The sequence below is a fragment of the Pan paniscus genome, chromosome 13 (assembly GCF_029289425.2).
Source record: "Pan paniscus chromosome 13, NHGRI_mPanPan1-v2.0_pri, whole genome shotgun sequence".
Classification (NCBI taxonomy): Eukaryota; Metazoa; Chordata; class Mammalia; order Primates; family Hominidae; genus Pan; species Pan paniscus.
Genome location: NC_073262.2, coordinates 42,909,637 through 42,929,537, shown reverse-complemented (window position 1 = coordinate 42,929,537; position 19,901 = coordinate 42,909,637). Strand labels below are relative to the sequence as shown.

Genomic DNA, 19,901 nt, shown 5'->3' with positions numbered 1-19,901 from the left:
CTCCCCCCAGCCCTTGGCCCCAGACCTGCAGAGAACTTTTGCATACTCTTTTAGGCCTCACCTGTATGTAGTTCCCTCTTCTCCAGTACCTTATTCTATAAACTCCAAACATGTTAGCACTGCAAGACTCTCAGCTTTGTGACAGTGACATTGCCTCATTTTTGGAGGTCTCTAACTCTCTCTGCATGGTCAAGAAACTGCCACTGGGCAGAAAACAGAAGTGTGTGTTCGATTTGCCTCCTGTGTTTTCCTGTTCTCAAATATCACAGTCCTGTTCTGCCTGTGTTCCAATCCCCAAAAACAGTTCTCTCAAATATTCTATCCAGTTTCAGTTTTCTCATTGGTCATGGTGGGAGGGCAAGTCTATCTTGGCTGGAAGAGGAAGTCCTTCTGCATCTTTTTCTCTTTGTCCTTCCACCTCTTTTGCATTGTGCATTTTCTAAACTTGCCATAAAAATAAGCATGTGCCTATTTGTGAAGGGAAAGAAAAAAACCTTTTAATTTCTTAAAGCTGTTCTGTTGGTTCCTCACAAGGATCTGAAGGGATTGGTAAATAGGATGAAAGAAATTCTGTCTTTCACATGGAGAATACCATGTGTGACATTAATAAAAATGAGCATGTCTGTAAACAAATAGTTTCACTGAGCTCTGCTAGATTCAGAAGCAATTGAACTTACAACATCGTAGTTTGCAAGACACAGATTTGATTTACCCAGGAACTAAAGCTAAGTAAGCTATGGGTTAATAGAAGGTCTGTGAAGGGTATTTAGACTACAGTAAGATTTGGGAAGAAAATTCCATTTCCAAATCTAAGATATATCATTCCTTTGTGCCAAGCACAAAATGAAGGTAGAGATTTAAGGGGGTCCTTAGCACAGAAGCACTGGGTTAGTCAGAAGGTGAGGTGAGCTGTCTCACAGCCTTGATGCTAGAATGAGGGTGCCCTGGGAGTATCTTATCAGCCATGACACTGGTGCATCGGGCCATTTTTTTTTTTTTTTTTGAGACAGGCTGTTGCTTTGTTGCTCAGGCTAGAGTGCAGTGACATGATCATGGCTCGGTGCACCCTCGACCTTGTAGGCTCAAGCAATCCTCTCACCTCAGACTCCCGAGTAGCTGGGACCACAGGCTCGTACCACCATACCCAGGTAATTTCTTAATTTTTTTGTAGAGATGGGGGTCTCCTTTTGTTGCCTAGGCTGATTTTGAACTCCTGGGCTTAAGTGATTCTTCTGCTTCTACCTCTCAAAGTGCTGGATTACAGGCATGCCAGACATATGGAAACATTCTCAACTATGTGAAAATATGTGAAAAGCTTTGTTATGCATTGTGAGACAACACAGCGGGAATATTTCACCATCTGCCTAAGGTTTAAAAGGAAACAACTTTAAGCATGTGTCTAAATAGCAAGTAATGTTTTAGAGCGGATTCTCTTAAATTCAGCTTGGGCGTCTGCAGCATATACACAGCTTGAGCTGTAACCTGACGTACAGACAGGCAACTTCAGTGCCCACTGTTCTTAGGATCCACTGCTTTTTCACAGCTAAAACCCCCGAGTGGCACCGTTAAGTATTATGTTATGTTACTTTAGTCGTTAAACATATAAGCATACCTCCAAAGGTTGAATGTAGGCCACTTGCAGAAAGTAGGCAGAATGCTCACATTTAATTCTTGATGATACTGTGTTTAGCTTTCTTACTCTTTGAAATCTCATTGAGAAAAAATACTGGCATCTGCTCAAAGTAATTTCTTTTTCAGTTGACAATATTATAAGTAATGTTATTGTATCATTTCCCCACTTGGACAGAGGGTGAAAATTTTGAGGAGCTTCTCTGCCAGAAATTTCTTCTTCATTTGCAAAACATTAATGAGATATTATATTTAAATGATTTTATTTAATATTAATTGTACTTGGTGAACGTGGCATAGAACATACAAAATAAAACTAATTTAAAATTATTAACTATTACATTTATAAGAAAGACTTGCTAATCATAACACCGTTCATAATGATTCTGAATAAAGTATTATTTCCTTTACTGAAAACAATTGTAGCTATAACTCAGTCACCTAAATTGTCATTAGTTTTATTGCTTTCTAATCGTCTTTAGCTGAAATTTTAATTTTGATTAATTTTCTTTTTCTCCATTGATTTTGTGTGTGTGTGGAGGTAAAATATGCAGAATATAGAATTTGCCAATTTTTCTATTTTTACGTGTACACTTCAGTGGCACTTAAATACATGCACCATTTTACTTTCCCACCAGCATTGCAGAGGGTTTCAGTTTCTCCACATCCTGCCCAACATTTGTTTTTCTGGTTTTCTTGGTTTCTGTTTTTTGTTTGTTTTGATAATAGCATTTTAATGGGTGTGAAGTGGCATTGCATTATGGTTTTGATTTATATTTCCCTAGTGACTAGTGATGTTGAGCGTCTTTTCGAGTGCTTATTGACCATTTGTATATCATCTTTGGAGCAATGTCCGTGTATATCCTTTGCCCAGTTTTGAATTGTGGTATTTGTCTTTTTGGAGTTCTCTATATAGTCTGGCTATTAATTCCTTATAATGTATGTAGTTTACAAATATTGTCTCCATTCTCTGGGTTACCTTTTACTCTGTTGACAGTGGTTCTTGATGCACAAAAGTTTTTAATTCTGATGAAGTCCAGTTTGTCTGTGTTTTCTTTTGTTGCCTGTGCCTTTGATGTTCTATATAAGAAATCATTGCCAAATTCATTTTCATGAAGCTTTTCCCATTTTCTTCTAAAAGTTTTATAACTTTAGCTCTTACATTTAGGTCTTTGGTCTATTTTAAGTTACTTTTTGTATTTGGTGTTAGATAAGGGTCCAACTTCATTTTAGCTAAAATTTTATGTATTTTAAAATTGATTAAGAAAGGCATGAAATGTTTAGTTGAATAGAAAATTTTGTGCAGTGGAATTAACTCAATCATTAAAACCTTTTTATTATGGAAATATCCAAACTAATCCATACATAGAAGAATATAATAAGTCCCCCATGTGCCCAGGCCCCAGCATTAATTATCAATATTTTGCCAATCTCGTTTCATTTCATACACACTCCCACACACAATTTTTCCTAGAAAATTTTAAGTAAAATCACAGATATTACATCATTTTACCCATAAGCACATAAATGTACATTTCTTAACGTGGTATGTCTTTCTCTCATCACCTGTTTTGTTCTTTACTTTTATACGTTATACTATGTCATTATCAGACCTTGTAAAATTAACAAGAATTCCTTAATATGTCATATCCAGTTAATGATTGACTCATTTCTACTCTAGTTAAAGTACAATTTAGGAGGAGGTTTGAGGATATTTTTTAACATTAAGATATAAACTTTTATAACAACTGCTAAAATAATTGTTGCTAGAGTCTAACATTTCTATTGGCAAATTGGAAATTAGTATACATAGACATAGATTCTGCTCATTTTACTTTCAATCTAAAATCGTAGTTAAGATTACTGGCTGGGCGCGGTGGCTCACACCTGTAATCCTAGCACTTTGGGAGGCAGAGGCGGGTGGATCACGAGGTCAGGAGTTCAAGACCAGCCTGGCCAATGTGGTGAAACCCCGTCTCTACTAAAAATACAAAAAAAAATTATTCGGGCATGGTGGCAGGCTCTTGTAACCAGCTACTCGGGAAGCTGAGGCAGAGAATTGTTTGAACCCAGGAGGCGGAGGTCGCAGTGAGCCAAGATCACGTTATTGCACTCCAGCCTGGGCAACAGAGCGAGACTCCATAAAAAAAAAAAAACCATAAAAACCCTAGAAGAAAACCTAGGCAATACCATTCAGGACATAGGCATGGGCAAGGACTTCATGTCTAAAACACCAAAAGCAATGGCAACAAAAGCCAAAATTGACAGATGGGATCTAATTAAACTAAAGAGCTTCTGCACAGCAAAAGAAACTACCATCAGAGTGAACAGGCAACCTACAAAATGGGAGAAAATTTTCACAACCTACTCATCTGACAAAGGGCTAATATCCAGAATCTACAAAGAACTCAAACAAATTTACAAGAAAAAACAAACAACCCCATCAAAAAGTGGGTGAAGGACATGAACAGACACTTCTCAAAAGAAGACATTTATGCAGCCAAAAGACACATGAAAAAATGCTCATCATCACTGGCCATCAGAGAAATGCAAATCAAAACCACAATGAGATAGCATCTCACACCAGTTAGAATGGCAATCATTAGAAAGTCAGGAAACAACAGGTGCTGGAGAGGATGTGGAGAAATAAGAACACTTTTACCCTGTTGGTGGGACTGTAAACTAGTTCAACCTTTGTGGAAGTCAATGTGGCAATTCCTCAGGGATCTAGAACTGGAAATACCATTTGACCCAGCCATCCTGTTACTGGGTATATACCCAAAGGACTATAAATCATGCTGCTATGAAGACACATGCACATGTATGTTTATTGTGGCATTATTCACAATAGCAAAGACTTGGAACCAACCCAAATGTCCAACAATGATAGACTGGATTAAGAAACTGTGGCACATATACACCATGGAATACTATGCAGCCATAAAAAATGATGAGTTCATGTCCTTTGTAGGGACATGGATGAAATTGGAAATAATCATTCTCAGTAAACTATCACAAGAACAAAAAACCAAGCACCGCATATTCTCACTCATAGGTGGGAATTGAACAATGAGATCACATGGACACAGGAAGGGGAATATCACATTCTGGGGACTGTTGTGGGGTGGGGGGAGGTGGGAGGGATAGCATTGTGAGATATACCTAATGCTAGATGATGAGTTAGTGGGTGCAGCGCACCGGCATGGCACATGTATACATATGTAACTAACCTGCACAATGTGCACATGTACCCTAGAACTTAAAGTATAATAAAAAAAAAGAAAAAAAAAGGTATGTTCAACTCTGTGAGAAGAATACACACATCAAAAAGAAGTTTCTGAGAATTCTTCTGTCTAGTTTTTATGTGAAGCTATACTCGTTTCCAATGAAGGCCTCAAAGCAGTCCAAATATCAACTTGCAGTTTCTATGCAAAGAGTGTTTCAAAACTGCTCTAAGAAAAGGTATGTTCAACTCTGTGAGTTGAAAGCAAACATCACAAAGAAATTTCTGAGAATGCTTCTGTCCGGTTTTTATGTGAAGATATTTCCTTTTCCACCATAGTACTCCAAGCTTTCCAAATGTCCACTTGCAGATTCTACAAAAAGTGTTTCAAAACTACTCTATCAAAAGAAAGGTTCAACTGTGTGTGTTGAATTCACCATCACAAAGAAGTTTCTGAGAATGCTTCTGTTGAGTTTTTATGTGAAGATATTTCCTTTTCCACCATACGTCTCAAAGTTCTCCAAATGTCAGCTTTCAAATTTACCAAATGAGTGTTTCAAAACTGCTCGGTCAAAAGAAAGGTTCAATTCTGTGAGTTGAATACACACATCACAAAGAAGTTTCTGAGAATGCTTCTGTCTAGTTTTTATGTGAAGATATTCCCGTTTCCAATGAAGGCCTCCAGGGAGTCCAAATATCCACCTGCAGATTCTACGAAAAGAGTGTTTCAGAACTTCTCTATGAACAGGTATGTTCAACTCTATAAGTTGAATGCAAACATCACTAAGTAGTTTCCGAGAGTGCTTTAGTCTGGTTTTTATGTGAAGATATTTCCTTTTCCACCATAGGCGTCAAAGTTCTCCTAGTGTCCACTTCCAGATTCTACAAAAAGAGTGTTTCAAAACTGCTCTATCAAAAGAAAGGTTCCATTCTGAGGGTTGAATGCACACATCACAAAGAAGTTTCTGAGAATATTTCTGTCCAGCTTATATTTGAAGATATTCCCTTTTCAAACGAAGACCTCAATGCAGTCCAAACATCCACCTGCAGATTCTACGAAAAGAGTGTTTCAAAACTGCTCTAAGAAAAGGTATGTTCAACTCAGTGGGTTGAATGCAAACATCACGAAGAAGTTTCTGAGAATGTTTCTGTCTAGTTTTTATGTGAAGATATTTTCTTTTCCACCACAGGCCTCAAAGCTCTCCAAATGTCCACTTGCAGATTCTACAAAAAGAATGTTTCGAAACTGCTCTATCATAGGAAAGGTTCAACTCTGTGAGTTGAATGCACACATCCCCAAGGAGTTTCTGAGAATGCTTCTGTATAGCTTATATGTGAAAGTATTCCCGTTTCCAATGAAGGCCTCCAAGCAGTCCAAATATCCACTTGCAGATTCTATGCAAAGAGTGTTTCAGAACTACTCTGTGAACATGTATATTTAACTCTGTGATTTGAATGCAAACATCACAAGGAATTTTCTGAGAATGCGTCTGTCTAGTTTTTATGTGGAGATATTTCCTTTTCCTCCACAGGCCTCAAATCTCTCCAAATGTCCACTTGTAGATTCTACAAAAAGATTGTTTGAAAACCGCTCTATCAAAAGAAAAGTTCAACTCTGTGTGTTGAATGCAAGCTAGGAACAGGTATGTTCAACTCTGAATTGAATGCAAACATCAGAAAGAAGTTTCTGAGAATGCTTCTGTCTGGTTTTTATGTGAAGATATTTCCTTTTTCACCATACACCTCAAAGCACTGAAAGTGTTCACTTGCAGATTCTGCAAAAAGAGTGTTTCAAAACTGCTCTATGGAAAGAAATATTCAACTCTGTGAGTTGAATGCAAACAATACGAAGAAGTTTCTGAGAATGCTTCTATCTGGTTTTTATGTGAAGATATTTCCTTTTCCACCATTGACCTCAAATCTTTCCAAATATCCAGTTGCCGATTCTATAAAAAGAGTGTTTCAAAACTGCTCTATCAAAAGAAAGGTTTAACTTTGCTAGTGGAATGCACACATCACAAAGAAGTTTCTCAGAATGCTTCTGTCTAGTTTTTATGTGAAGATATTTCCCATTCCACCGTAAGCTTCAAAGTTCTCCAAATGTCCACTTGTAGATTTTACCAAAAGAGAGCTGGAAATCTGCTTTATCAAAAGAAGTGTTCAACTCTGTGAGTTGAATTCACACCTCACAAAGAAGTTTCTGAGAATGCTTCCGTCTAGTTTTTATGTGAAGAAGATATTTCCTTTTCCACCACAGGCCTAAAGCTCTCAAAATGTCCACTTGCAGATTCTACAAAAAGAATGTTTCAAAACCACTCTATCAAAAGAAAGCTTCAACTCTCTGAGTTGAATGTACAAATCACAAAGAAGTTTCTGAGAATGCTCCTGTCTAGCTTATCTATGAAGATATTCCCATTTCCAACGAAGGCCTCAAAGCAGACCAAATATCAATTTGCAGATTCTACGAAAAGGGTGTTTTGAAACTGCTCTAAGAAAATGAATGTTCAAATCTGTGAGTTGAAAGCAAACATCAGAAATATGTTTCTGAGAATACTACTGTCTAGTTTTTATGTGAAGATATTCCCGTTTCCAATGAAGGCTTCTAACAGTCTAAATATCCACTTGTAGATTCTAAGAAAAGAGTGTTTCAAAACTGCTCTATGAAAAGTTACGTTCAACTCTGTGAGTTGAATGCAAACATCAGAAAGAAGTTTCTGAGAATGCTTCTGTCTTGTTTTTATGTGAAGATATTTCCTTTTCCACAATAGGCCTCACAGCTTTCCAAACGTCCACTTGCAGATTCTACAAAAAGAGTGTTTCGAATCTGCTCTAACAAAAGAAAGGTTCAATTCTGTGAGTGAAATGCACTCATCCCAAAGAAGTTTCCGAGAATGCTTCTGTCTAGTATTTAAGCGAAGATATTTCCTTTTCCACCATAGTTTTCAAAGCTCTCCAAATGTCCCCTCATAGACTTTAGGAAAAGGGTGTTTCAAAACTGCTCTATCAAAAGAAAGTTTCAACTCTGTGCGTTGAATGCACACATCACACAGAAGTTTCTGAGAATGCTACTGTCTAGATTTTATGTGAAGATATTCCCGTTTCCAATGAATGCCTCAAAGCAGTCCAAATAACCACTTGCAGATTCTAAGAAAAGAGTGTTTCAGAATTCCTCTATGAACAGGTATGTTCAACTCTGTGAGTAGAATGCAAACATAACAAAGTAGTTTCTGAGAATGCTTCTGTCTTGTTTTTATGTGAAGATATTTCCTTTTCCACCATAGGCCTCATAGCTCTACAAACGTCCACTTCCAGATTCTACCAAAAGAGTGTTCCAAAACTGCTCTATCAAAAGGTTCAACTCTGTGAGTTGAATGCACACATCAAAAGAAGTTTTTGAGAATGCTTCTGTCTAGATTTTATGTGAACATATTCCCGTTTCCAATGAAGGCCTCATAGCAGTCGAAATACCCACTTGCAGATCCTACAAAAAGAGGGTTTCAAAACTGCTGTATAAAAAGATATGTTCAACTCTGTGAGTTGAATGCAAACACCACAAAGGAGTTTGTGAGATGCTTCTGTCTGTTTGTATGTGAAGATATTTCCTTTTCCACCATAGTCCTCAGAGCTCTCCAAATGTGCATTGCAGATTCCACAAAAAGAGCGTTTCAAAAGTGCTCTATCAAAAGAAAGGTTCAGCTCTGTGAGTTTAATGTTCACATCTCAAAGAAGTTTTTGAGAATGGTTCTGTCTAGCTTATATGTGAAGATATACCCGTTTCCAACGAAGGCCTCGAAGCAGTCCAAATATCTACTTGCAGATTCTATGAAAAGAGTGCTTCAGAACTTCTCTATCAATGTATATGTTCAACTCTGTGACTTGAATTCAAACGTCACAAAGAAATTTCTGAGAATGCTTCTGACTGTTTTTTATGTGAAGATATTTCCTTTTCCAACATAGGCCTCAAAGCACTAAAATGTTCACTTGCAGATTCTACAACAAAGAGTGTTACAAAACTGCTCTATCAAAAGAAAGGTTCAACTCTGTGAGTTGAATGCACACATCACAAAGAAGTTTCTGAGAATGCTTCTATCTAGATTTTATTTGAAGATATTCCCGTTTCCAACGAAGGCCTCAAAGCAGTCCAAATAACCACTTGCAGATTCTAAGAAAAGAGTGTTTCAGAACTCCTCTATGAACAGGTATGTTCAACTCTGCGAGTAGAATGCAAACATCACAAAGTAGTTTCTGAGAATGCTTCTGTCTGGTTTTTATGTGAATATATTTCCTTTTCCAACATAGGCCTCAAAACTCTTCAAATGTCCACTTCCAGATCCTACAAAAAGAGTGTTCCAAAACTGCTGTATCAAAACAAAGGTTCAACTCTGTGAGTTGAATGCACACATCCAAAGAAGTTTCTGAGAATGCTTCTGTCTAGATTTTATGTGAACATATTCCTGTTTCCAACGAAAGCCTCATAGCAGTCCAAATATCCACTTGCAGATTCTACGAAAAGAGTGTTTCAAAACTGCTGTATAAATAAGTATGTTCAACTCTGTGAGTTGAATGCAAACACCACAAAGAAGTTTCTGAGAATGCTTCTGTCTAGGTTTATGTGAAAATATTCCCTTTTCCAACGAAGGCCTCAAAGCAGTCTAAATATGCACTTTTAGATTCTACTAAAAGAGTGTTTCAAAACTGCTGTATAAATAGGTATGTTCAACTCTGTGAGTTGAATGCAGCCATCACAAAAAAGTTTCTGAGAATGCTTCTGTCTTGTTTTTATGTGAAGATATTTCCTTTTCCACCATCGGCCTCAAAGCTTTCCAAATGTCCACTTGCAGATTCTACAAAAAGAGTGTTTCAAAACTGCTATATCAAAAGAAAGGTTCAACTCTGTGAGTTGAATGCACATATCACAAAGACAGTTCTGAGAATGCTTCTGTCTAGCTTACATGTGAAGTTATTCCCATTTCCAACGAAGGCCTCAAAGCAGTCCAAATATCCAGTTGCAGATTCTACGATAATTGTGTTTCAAAACTGCTCTAAGAAAATGAATGTTCAACTCTGTGAGTTGAAAGCAAACATCATAAGGAAGTCTCTGAGAACACCTTTGTCTAGTTTTTATGTGAAGATATTCCCATTTCCAATGAAGGCCTCCAAGTAGTCTAAATATCCACTTACAGATTCAACAAAAAGAGTGTTTCAAAACTGCTCTATGAAAAGTTACCTTCAACTCTGTGAGTTGATCGCTAACATCACAAAGAAGTTTCTAAGAATGCTTCTGTCTTGTTTTTATGTGAAGATATTTCCTTTTCCACAATAGGCCTCCATGCTTTCCAAACGTCCAGTTGCAGATTCTACAAAAAGAGTGTTTCAAAACTGCTCTAACAAAAGAAAGGTTCAACTCTGTGAATGAAATGCAAACATCACAAAGAAGTTTCTGAGAATGCTTCTGTGTAGTATTTATGTGATGATATTTCCTTTTCCACCGTAGGCTTCAAAGCTCTCCAAATGTCCAATAGCAGAATTTACCGAAAGGTTGTTTCAAAACTTCTCTATCAAAGGAAAGGTTCAAATCTGTGCGTTGAATGCACAAATCACAAAGAAGTTTCTGATAATGCTTCTGTCTAGATTTTATGTGAAGATATTCCCGTTTCCAATGAAGGCCTCAAAGCAGTCCAAATAACCACTTGCAGATTCTAAGAAAAGAGTGTTTCAGAACTCCTCTAAACAGGTATGTTCAACTCAGTGAGTTGAATGCAAACATCACAAAGTAGTTTCTGAGAATGCGTCTGTCTGGTTTTTATGTGAAGATATTTCCTTTTCCACCATAGGCCTCAAAGTTCTACAAATGTACACTTCCAGATTCTACAAAAAGAGGGTTCCCAAACTGCCCTATCAAAAGAAATGTTCAACTCTGTGAGTTGAATGCACACATCCAAAGAAGTTTCTGATAATGCTTCTGTCAACATTTTATGTGAAGATATTTCCATTTCCAACGAAGGTTTCATAGCAGTCCAAATATCCACTTGCAGATTCTACGAAAAGAGGGTTTCAAAACTGCTGTATAAAAAGGTATGTTCTACTCTGTGAGTTGAATGCAAACATCACAAAGGAGTTTGTGAGAATGCTTCTGTCTGCTTGTATGTGAAGATATTTCCTTTTCCACCATAGGCCTCAGAGCTCTCAAAATGTACATTGCAGATTCTACAAAAAGAGTGTTTCAAAACTCCACTATCAAAAGAAAGGTTCAGCTCTGTGAGTTTAATGTACACATCACAAAGAAGTTTCTGAGAATGGTTCTGTCTAGCTTATATGTGAAGATATTCCCGTTTTCAACGAAGGCCTCGAAGCAGTCCAAATATCCACTTACAGATTCTACAAAAGAGTGCTTCAGAACTGCTCTATCAATATGTATGTTCAACTCTGTGAGGTGAACTCAAACATCACAAAGAAATTTCCTAGAATGCTTCTGACTGGTTTTTATGTGAAGATATTTCCTTTTCCAACATAGACCTCAAAGCACTAAAACATTCACTTGCAGATTCTACAAAAAGAATGTTACAAAACTGCTCTATCAAAAGAAAGGTCCAATTCTGTGAGTTGAATGCACACATCACAAAGAAGTTTCTGAGAATGCTTCTGTCTAGTTTTATGTGAAGATATTCCCGTTTCCAACGAAGGCCTCAAAGCAGCCTAAATATCCACTTGCAGATTCTACGAAAAGAGTGTTTCAAAACTGCTCTTTGAATAGTTACGTTCAACTCTGTGAGTTGAATGCAGACATCACAAATAAGTTTCTGAGAATGCTTCTGTCTGGTTTTTATGTGAAGATATTTCCTGTTTCACCATTGGCCTCAAAGCTTTCCAAATGTCCACTTGCAGATTCTACAAAAGGAGTGTTTCAAAACTGCTCTATCAAAAGAAAGGTTCAACTCTGTGAGTTGAATGCACACATGACAAGGAAGTTTCTGAGAATGCTTCTGTCTAGATTTTATGTGAATGTATTCCCCTTTCTAACAAAAGTCTGAAAGCAGTCCAATTATCCAATTGCAGATTCTACGAAAAGAGTGTTTCAAAACTGCTGTATGAAAATTTAGGTTCAACTCTGTGAGTTGAATGCAAACATCACAAAGAAGTTTCTGAGAATTCTTCTGTCTCGTTTTTATGTGAAGATATTTCCTTTTCCACCATAGGCCTCAAAGCTTTTCAAGTGTCCACTAGCAGATGCTAAAAAAGAGTGTTACAAAACTGCTCAATCAAAAGAAAGGTTCAACTCTGTGAGTTGAATGCACACATCACAAAGAAGATTCTGAGAATGCTTCTGTGTAGTTTTTATATGAAAATATTCCCGTTTCCAACGAAGGCCTCAAAGGAGTCCAAATATGCACTTGCAGATTCTACAAAAAGTGTATTTCAAAACGGCTCTTAGAAAAGACATGTTCAACTCTGTGAGTTGAATGCAAACATCACCAAGAAGCTTCTGAGAATGCTTCTGTCTCACTCATATGTGAAGATATTTCTTTTTACACCACAGGCCTCAAATCTCTCTGTATGTCCACTTGCAGATTCTACAAAAAAAGTTTTTCTAATCTACTCTATGAACAGGTATGTTCAAATATGTGGGTTGAATGCACACATCACCAGGAAGTTTCTGAGAATGCTTCTGTCTATTATTTGTGTGAAGATATTCCCGTTTCCAAAGAAAGCTTCAAAGCAGTCCAAATATCCACTGGCAGATTCTACGAAGAGTGCTTCAAAACTGGTCTAAGAAAAGGTATGTTCCACTCCGTGAGTTGAAATTAAACATCACATAGAAGTTTCTGAGAATTCTTCTGTCTGATTTTTATGTGAAGATATTTCCTTTTCCACCATACGCTTCAAAGCTGTTCAAATGTCCACTTTCGGATTCTACAAAGCAGTGTTTCAAAACTGCTCTTTCAAAAGAAAAGTTCAACTCTGTGAGTTGAATGCAAACATCAAAAAGAAGTTTCTGAGAATGCTTCTGTGTAGATTTTATGTGAAGATACTCCCGATTCCAACAAAGACATCAAAGCAGTCTAAATATCCACTTGCAGATTCTAGGAAAAGAGTGTTTCAAAACTGCTCTATGAAAAGTTTTGTTCAAATCTGTGAGTTGAATACACACATCACCAAGAAGTTTCTGAGAAGGCTTCTGTCTGATTATTATGTGAAGGTATTTCCTTTACCACCATAGGCCTCAAAGCTTTCCAAATGTCCACTTGCAGATTCTATGAAAGGAGTGTTTCAAAACCGCTCTATCAAAAGAATGGTTCAACTCTTTGAGTTGAATATACACATCACAAGGAAGTTTCCGAGAATGCTTCTGTCTAGTTTTTATGTGAAGATATTTCCTTTTCCACCGTAGGCCTCAAAGATCTCCAAATGTCGACTTGCAGATTTTACCAAAAGAGTGTTTCAAAACTTCTCTATGCAAAGAAAGGTTCAACTCTGTGAGTTGAATTCACACATCACAAAGAAGTTTCTGAGAATGCTTCTGTCTAGCTTTTATGTGAAGAAATTCCCGTTTCCAAAGAAGGCCTCAAAGTCCTCTAAATATCCACATGCAGATTCTATGAAAAGAGTGTTTCAAAACTGCTCTATGAAAAGTTACTTTCAACTCTGTGAGGTGAATGTAAACATTACAAAGAAGTTTCTGATAATGCTTCTGTCTGGTTTTTGTGTGGAGATATTTCCTTTTCCAGAATAGACCTCAAAGATTTCCAAATATCCACTTGCAGAATTTACAAAAAGAGTGTTTCAAAACTGCTCTATCAAAAGAAAAGTTCAATTCTGTGAGTTGAATGCACACATGACAAAGAAGTTTCTGAGAATACTTCTGTGGAGTTTATATGGGAAGATAACATCTTTTCCACCGTAGGCCCCAAAGATCTCCAATTGTTCACTGGCAGATTTTACCAAAACAGTGTTTCAAAACTGCCCTATAAAAAGAAAGATTCAACTCCGTGAGTTGAATGCACACACCTGAAAGAAATTTCTGAGAATGCTTCTGTCTGGTTTTTATGTGAAGATATTTCCTTTTACACCGTAGGCCTCAAATCTTTCCAAATATCCACTTTCAGATTCTAAAAAGAGTGTTTCAAAACTGCTCTATGAAAAGAAAGGTTCAACTCTGTTAGTTGAATGCACACATCACAAAGTAGTTTCTGAGAATGCTTCTGTCTAGTTTTTATATGAAGATATTCCCGTTTCCAATGAAGGTCTCAAAGCATTCCAAATAGCCACTTGCAGATTCTACGAAAAGAGTGTTTCAAAACTGCTCCATGAAAAGTTATGTTCAACTCTGTGAGTTGAATGCAAACATCACAAAGAAGTTTCAGAGAAAGCTTCTCTGTGGTTTTTATGTGAAGATATTTCTTTTTCCACCATCGGCCTCATAGCACTACAAATGTTCACTTGCAGATTATACCAAAAGAGTGTTTGAAACTGCTCTATCAAAAGAAAGGTTCAACTCAGTGAGTTGAATGCACAGATAACAAAGAAGTTTCTGAGAATGCTTCTGTCTAGTTTTTATGTGAAGTTACTTCCTTTTCCGCCGTATACTTCAAAGCTCTCCAAATGTCCAATTGGAGATTTTACCAAAACACCGTTTCAAAAATGTTCCATCAAAAGAAAGGTTCAACTCTGTAAGTTGAAAGCACACATAAGAAAGAAGTTTCTGAGAATGCTTCTGTCTACATTTTATGTGAAGATATTCCCGTTTCCAACGAAGGCCTCAAAGCAGTCCAATTATCTACATTCAGATTCTATGAAAAAAGTGTTTCAGAACTCCTATATGAACAGGTATGTTCAACTCTGTGAGTTGAATGCAAACATCACAAAGTAGTTTCTGAGAATGCTTCTGTCTGGTTTTTATGGGAAGATATATCTTTTCAACCATAGAAATCAAATTTCCCCAAATGTCCACTTCCAGATTCTACAAAAAGAGTGTTTGAAAACTGTTCTATCAAAAGAAAGGTTCAACTCTGTGAGTTGAATGGACACATCACAAAAAAGATTCTGAGAATGCTTTTGTCTAGATATTATATGAAGATATTCCCGTTTCCAGAGAAGGCCTCAAAGCAGTCCAAATATCCACTTGCAGATTCTACGAAAAGAGTGTTTCAAAACTGCTGCATGAAAAGCTATGTTCAACTCAGTGAGTTGAATGCAAACATCACAAAGAAATTTGTGAGAATGCTTCTGTCTGATTTTTATGTGAAGGTGTTTCCTTTTCCACCGTATGCCTCAAAGCTCACCAAATGTACACTTGCAGATTCTACAAAAAGAGTGTTTCAAAACTGCTCTATCAAAAGAAAGGTTCAACTCTGTCAGATGAATGTACTCATCACAAAGAAATTTCTGAGAATGCTTCTGTCTAGATTTTGTGTGAAGATACTCCCATTTCCAACGAAGGCCTCAAAGAAGTCCAAATATCAACCTGCAGATTCTACAAAAAGAGTATTTCAAAGCTGCTCTATGAAAAGTTCCGTTCAACTCTGTGAATTGAATGGAAGCTTCACAAAGAAGTTTGTGAGAATGCTTCTGTCTGATTTTTATTTGAAGATATTTCCTTTTCCACCATAGGCCTCAAAGCCCTTCAAATATTCAATTGCAGATTCTACAAAAAGAGTGTTTCAAAACTGCTCTATCAAAAGAAAGTTTCTAATCTGTGAGTTGAATGCACACATAACAAAGAAGTTTGTAAGAATGCTTCTGTCTAGTTTTTATGTGAAGATATTTCCTTTTCCACCGTATGCTTCAAAGCTCACCAAATGTACACATGCAGGTACTATAAAAAGTGTGTTTCAAAACTGCTCTATCAGAAGAAAAGTTCAACTACGTCAGTTGAATGTACTCATCGCAAAGTAGTTTCTGAGAATGCTTCTGTGTAGTTTTTATGTGAAGATATTCTCGTTTCCAACAAAGGACTCAAACAGTCTAAATATCCACTTGTAGAGTCTACGAAGAGAGTGTTTCAAAACTGCTCTATGAAAAGTTACCTTCAACTCTGTGAGGTAAATGCAAACATCTCAAAGAAGTTTCTGAGAATGCTTCTGTCTCGTTTTTATGTGGAGATATTACCTTTTCCACAACAGGCCTCAAAGATTTCCAATTATCCACTTGCAGATTCTACAAAAAGAGTGTTTCAAAAGTGCTCTATCAAAAGAAAAGTTCAGTTCTGTGAGTTGAATGCAGACATCACAAAAATGTTTCTGAGAATGCTTCTGTGTAGTTTTTATGTGAAGATAACCCCTTTTCCACCGTAGGCCACAAAGATCTCCAAATGACTACTTGCAGATTTTACCAAAAGAGTGTTTCAAAACTGCTCTATCAAAAGAAAGGTTCAATTCCATGAGTTGAATGCACACACCTCAAAGAAATTTCTGAGAATGCTTCTGTCTGGTTTTTATGTGAAGATATTCCCATTTCCAATGAAGGCCTCAAAGCAGTCCAATTATCCACTTGCAGATTCTATGAAAAAAGTGTTTCATAACTGCTCTTAGAAAAGGAATGTTCAACTCGGTTAGTTGAATGCGAACATCACAAAAAAGTTTCTGAGAATGCTTCTGTCTAGTTTTTAAGTGAAGAGATTTCCTTTTCCACCACAGGCCTCAATGCTCTCCAAATGTCTACTTGCAGATTCTACAAAAAGAGTGTTACAAAACTGCTCTATCAAAAGAAATGTTCAAATCTATGAGTGAAATGCACACTTCACCTAGAAGTTTCTGAGAATTCTTCTGTCTAGCTTATATGTGAAGATATTCCCGTTTCCAAAGAAGGCCTCAAAGCCATCCAAATATCCACTTGCAGATTCTACGAAAAGAGGGTTTCAGAACTGCTCTATGAAAAGGTATGTTCAACCCTGTGAGTTGAAAGCAAACATCACAAAGAAGTTTCTGAGAATGCTTCTGTCTGTTTTTTATGTGAAGATATTTCCTTTTCCATGATTGGCCTCAAAGAACTACAAATTTTCACTTGCAGATTCTACAAGAAGAGTGTTACAATACTGCTCCATCAAAAGAAAGGTTCAACATTGTGAGTGGAATGCACACATCACAAAAAAGTTTCTGAGAATGCTTCTGTCTAGCTTATATGTGAAGATATTTCCTTTTCCAACATAGGCCTCAAAGCTTTCCAAATGTCCACATACAGATTCTACAAAGGAGTTTTTTAAAACTACACTATCAAAAGAAAGGTTCAACTGCGTGATTTGAATGCAAATATCACAAAGAAGTTTCTGAGAATGCTCCTGTCTAGATTTTATGTGAAGATATTCCCATTTCCAAAGAATGCCTCAAAGTAGTCCCAATATCCAATTGCAGATTCTACGAAAAGAGTGTTTCAAAACGGCTGTATGAAAAGCTAGGTTCAACTCTGTGATTTGAATGCAAACATCACAAAAATGTTTCTGAGAATGCTTCTGTAGGGTTTTTATGTGAACATATATCCTTTTCCACCATAAGCCTGAAAGCTCCCCAACTGTCCACTTCCAGATTCTACAAAAAGATTGATTCAATACTGCTCTGTCAAAAGAAAAGTTCAACTCTGTGAGTTGAATGCACACATCAAAAAGAAGTTTCTGAGAATGCTTCTGTCTAGATTTTATGTGAAGTTATTCCCATTTCCAACGAAGGCCTCAAAGCACTCCAAATATCCACTTGCAGATTCTACAAAAAGATTGTTTCAAAACTGCTGTATGAAAAGTTATGTTCAACTCTGTGAGTTGAATGCAAACATCAGAAAGAAGTTTCTGAAAATGCTTCTGTCTGGTTTTTATGTGAAGATATTCCCTTTCACACCACAGGACTCAAAGCTTTCCAATTGTCCACTTGCAGATTCTACAAAAAGAGTGTTTCGAAGCTCCTCTACAAACAGAAAGGTTCAACTCTGTGAGTTGAATGCACACATCAGAAAGGTGTTTCTGAGAATGCTTCTGTTTAGTTTTTATGTGAAGATGTTCCCATTTCCAACGAAGGCCTCCAAGCAGTCCGAATATCCACATGCAGATTCTACAAAAACAATGTCTCAAAACTGTTGTAAGAAAAGGTATTTTCAACTCTGAGTATAATGCAAACATCACAACGAAGTTTCTGAGAATGCTTCTGTCTAGTTTTTAGGTGAAGATATTTCCTTTTCCACCACAGACCTCAAAGCTCTCCAAATGTCCACTTCCATATTCTACAAAAAGAGTGTTTCAAAAATGCTCTATGGAAAGAAAGGTTCAACTTTGTGAGTGGAATGCAAACATCTCGTAGAAGTTTCTAAGAATGCTTCTGTCTAGCTTATATGTGAAGATATTCCCGTTTCCAATGAAGGCCTCCAAGCAGTGCGAATATCCATTTGCAGATTCTAAAAAAAGAATTTTTCAGAACTCCTCTATGAACAGGTATGTTCAACTCTGCAAGTTGAATGCAAACATCACTAAGTAGTTTCTGAGAATGCTTCTGTCTGGTTTTTATGTGAAGATATTTCCTTTTCCACCATAGGCCTCAAAGCTCACCTAATGTCCACTTCCAGATACTACAAAAAGTGTGTCTCAAAACTGCTCTATCAAAAGAAAGGCTGAACTCTGTGAATTGAATGCACACATCACAATGAAGTTTCGGAGAATGCTTCTCTCTATAGTTTATGTGAAGATATTCCCATTTCCAACGAAGGCCTCAAAGCAGTCCAAACCTCCACTTGCAGATTCTACGAAAAGTGTGTTCCAAAACTGGTCTAAGAAAATGTGTGTTCAACTCTGTGAGTTGAATGCAAACATCACGAAGAAGTTTCTGAGAATGCTTCTGTCTTGTTTTTATGTGAAGATATTTTCTTTTCCACCACAGGCCTCAAAGCTCTCCAAATGTCCAATTGCAGGTTGTACAAAAAGAGTGTTTCAAAACTCTTCTCTCAAAAGAAAGGTTCAAATATGTTAATTGAATGCACACATCACAAAGAAGTTTCTGAGAATCCTTCTGTCTAGCTTATATGTGAATATATACCCGTTTCAAACAAATGCCTCAAAGCAGTCCAAATATCCGCTTGCACATTCATAGAAAAGAGTGTTTCAGAACTGCTCTATGAACAGGTATGTTCAACTCTGTGAGTTGAATGCAAACTATGAACAGGTATATTCAACTCTGTGAGTTGAATGAAAACATCACAAAGAAGTTTCTGAGAATGCTTCTGTGTGATTTTTATGTGAAGATACTTCCTTTTCAACCCTAGGCTTCAAAGTATGAAAAATGTTCACCTGCAGATTCTACAAAATTAGTGTTTCTAAACTGCTCTATCAAAAGAAAAGTTGAACTCTGTGAGTTCAATGCACAAATCACAAATAAGTTTCTGAGAATGCTTCGGTCTAGTTTCTATGTGAAGATATTCCCATTTCCAACGAAGGTCTCAAAGCAGTTCAAATACCCACTTGCAGATTCTACGAAAAAAGTGTTTCAAAACTGCTTTAGAAAAGGTACGTTCAACACTGTGTGTTGAATGCGAACATCAAAAATAAGTTTCAGAGAATGCTTCTGTCTAGTTTTTATTTGAGGAGATTTCCTTTTCCACCACAGGCCTCGAAGCTATCCAAATGTCCACTTGCAGATTTTACAAAAAGAGTGTTTCAAAACTGCTCTATCAAAAGAAAGGTTCAACTCTGTAAGTTGAGTACACACATCACAAACTAGTTTCTGAGAATGCTTCTGTCTAGTTTTCATGTGAGATATTTCCTTTTCCATCATAGGCTTCAAAGCTCTCCAAATGTCCACTTACAGATTCTACAAAAAGTGTGTTTCAAAACTGCTCTATGAAAAGAAAGGTTCCACTCTGTGGGTTGAATGCACACATCACAAAGTAGTTTCTGAGAATACTTCTGTCTCAGTTTATGTAAAGATATTCCCTTTTCCAACGAAGGCCTCAAAGCAGTCTAAATATCCAGTTGCAGATTCTATGAAAAGAGTGTTTCAAAACTGCTCTATGAAAAGTTACGTTCAACTCTGTGAGTTGAATGCAAATATCACAAAGATGTTTCTCAGAATACTTCTGT

The 19,901-nt window shown here is 36.9% G+C and overlaps 1 long non-coding RNA gene across 32 annotated transcripts in view; it reads left to right on the top strand.

Annotated features, from left to right (window-relative positions):
- The window catches only part of ZNF285CP (zinc finger protein 285), a 355,913-nt gene that overhangs the window by 7,155 nt on the left and 328,857 nt on the right, over positions 1–19,901 (top strand). For 8 of the 32 annotated variants that reach the window (XR_010109357.1, XR_010109345.1, XR_010109347.1 and 5 more), the window contains one exon: positions 1,011–1,148. The exons of 8 other annotated variants lie outside the window; for them this stretch is intronic. This is a non-coding gene — a long non-coding RNA (zinc finger protein 285). Of the gene's footprint in view, positions 1–1,010; positions 1,149–5,700; positions 5,943–6,021; positions 19,163–19,901 lie in introns of those variants that run through there. 16 more of the 32 variants (XR_010109371.1, XR_010109350.1, XR_010109358.1 and 13 more) reach the window with 9 other exon arrangements.